At 43.4% G+C, this 2592-nt stretch overlaps 1 pseudogene; it reads right to left on the reverse strand.

Annotated features, from left to right (window-relative positions):
- Positions 1-275, reverse strand: part of LOC117956763 — a 1225-nt pseudogene extending 950 nt beyond the window's left edge.
- Positions 276-2592: the final 2317 nt, after the last annotated feature.

The following is a 2592-nucleotide window of genomic DNA, read 5'->3' on the forward strand; positions in this document are numbered from 1 at the left end:
CTCTGAGCTGCTGCTGCTGGCTTTCTGTTGAGCTGACTGTCTGAACTGAGCGACCATCTCACAGATGAAAGTGTTGACCCTCACATCAGGTCTTCTGGTGAAACGCTCCTTACACATCGGACACAGGTACTGGTCATTAGTATCCCAGTGTTTAGTGATGCAGGTTTTGCAGAAGTTGTGTCCACATGGTATGGAGACAGGATCAGTGAACACATCCAGACAGATGGAGCACAGAAACTGATCTTCAGACTGCAGATAGTTTGCAGCAGCCATATCTACACAAAGGGGGAAATAAAAGAAACATGTTATATTCAAAATACAGTTCTAATGTAAGTTGCAAGCAGCGGTGAATGGGTCCTCGCACATAGGTGTTGGGGATCCTGATGGAGCGCTGGTCTACGTCGGAGTGCATTTCTGGGATAATCAGACACTGTGTGTGCATGAGTTAGACATTATTTGGCAATAGAGAACACGCAGTAATGAAAAGTCATGTTGCTGTAGACCATGTGTAGACAACACCATGTGAAGCTGATTCTGAACTTCATGTTAATCAGAAGATCTGTGTCACATACGATTAACTTCCTGTCGTCAGTAGAAGACACCGTGACTTAATATAGACATGTAGATGTCTCGAGAAATGTAGGACAGATTACACAGCATGAAGTCAATATACAACAGCTTCCTGTGTTATGATGAAAGATGGAAACTGCCTCATCTCAACCCTGGTGTGTGTGTAGGAGCGCTATGGATCCCGCTGGCCGAGCCCGACCCCGTCCCTGCAGAACTTTGCCATTTTCTCCAGTTTGGACATGTATTGCAATGTTCAGAAGTTTTTAAGCATCCAAGTTCCTCAGAAGTATTAAAAACATCTGTACAAACCAACATCTGTTGGTGCCAGGGAGCGTTGAGCGCCTCATTGTTAGTGTAGAAAGAAACAAGAGTGATGATTGTTACCTTCAGTCAATCTTATGATGGTCAGGGTTGTGGATTTCTTAGATTTTTTTGTGTGATTTTTTTCACACTTTTATTTTGTTGACTCTCTCTCTCTCTCTCTCTAACTCTCTCGCTCTTGCTCTTTCTCTCTCAATTCAATTCGATTCAAAACCTTTATTTGTCCCCGAGGGGTGATTCATTTTGCTGCAGTAGCAAAGAAGTTGAGAAACAGTACCTAACAAAGACGACAACATCAATTTAAAATACAGGATCAGACCAGATGGGGAAATAAATACACCATTAAGAGTTAAGTCCCAGTGAGCCTAATGTGCAGACATTACCTCTTCTTTCCAGAGTTAATCAGAGAGATAGCAGAGGGGATGAAGGAGAGTTTCTATCTATTATTATCATTAGTTGGTGGCCGACTAGAGCGGGAACCAGAGGGCAGAATCCTAAATCCTGCATCCAGGGGTGAGACCTATCTGACATGATGGATTCTGTCCTTTTTAACTACATGTCTATTATACAGATCAGCTGGTGTCATCTGCTGAATCCCAGTGATGTTGCTGCTAACTTTAATTACCGTTGCTAATGTGTTTTTCCATTTTAAACTCAGAGAAGCACACCAGCAAATACATGAAAAGGTAAAAACGGACTCAATGAAAGATTTATAAGACAATGTCCTCAGGGATCTGTCCACTTGAAACTGAGCTTTCTCAGACAGAAGAGACGCTGCTGACGTTTCCTACTCAGCATGTCTGTTTTTAGTGTAAACGTCAGCTTCTTAACAATGCTGGTTCCCAGATACTTGTATGACTCAACAATTTCCACCTCTTTTCCATCGATAAGTGTCTTTCTCCCTCCCTCTCTTACTGAACATTTCCTCCTGCTCCTTCACAATAAAAGCCCCCCACTGCTTCTCTGGTGGACAGCTTTTATTGTGACACAGCCAGAGGAACTAGAGGAAGTAGTGTGTAGGAGGGGATCAGTAACCAGGTCCTAAAATCCTGCGAGCGGCCCCAGAGAGACCGGTTAAAGCTGTTAAAGGGGGCTGCTGTAGACCGGCCTGCAGACTAACAGCCGTCCTTATATTTAAGGCGCGACATGGCAGATTACGTCCTGTGTATTCGTAAGGATTCTGAATGGCAGATGTTAAGCTTACGACAACACTTTGATTAGTTGGAAGTAATTACACATGAATGAGCACATGTTTGAGAAATAATCAACTCCAAAAACTACACAATGGAGCTTTAAATTAAAATGTTGAGAACGTCTCATTCTTCAGATTTTTCATGTACTATTGTTTTTTTACACACAGGCCTCAAAACACACACATGCTCAGGTCCTATACATGCTCTAATGGAGAGATGTCAGAGTGGGGGGGTGGGGGGTGGCTGATGTTCGGTGCCTTGCTCAAGAGCACCTTGCTCTGCGTGCTTGAACATGCTTCATTTCCTCCAGCTGCTTCACATTAAAAGCCTCCCACTGGTTCTCTGTTGAAAGCTCTTATTGTGAAACAGCCAGAGGCCAAACAGGAAGCAGTATTCATGAAGCGATCTGTAACCGGTAACAACAGCAGTTAAGCAGGAAGTAACCTAAACTCCAAAAAACAGCTTCCTGAAGTCCTGAGAGCTGCACAGAGAGACTGGTTAACCCAAA

This window comes from Etheostoma cragini, chromosome 2 (assembly GCF_013103735.1).
Source record: "Etheostoma cragini isolate CJK2018 chromosome 2, CSU_Ecrag_1.0, whole genome shotgun sequence".
Lineage (NCBI taxonomy): Eukaryota > Metazoa > Chordata > Actinopteri > Perciformes > Percidae > Etheostoma > Etheostoma cragini.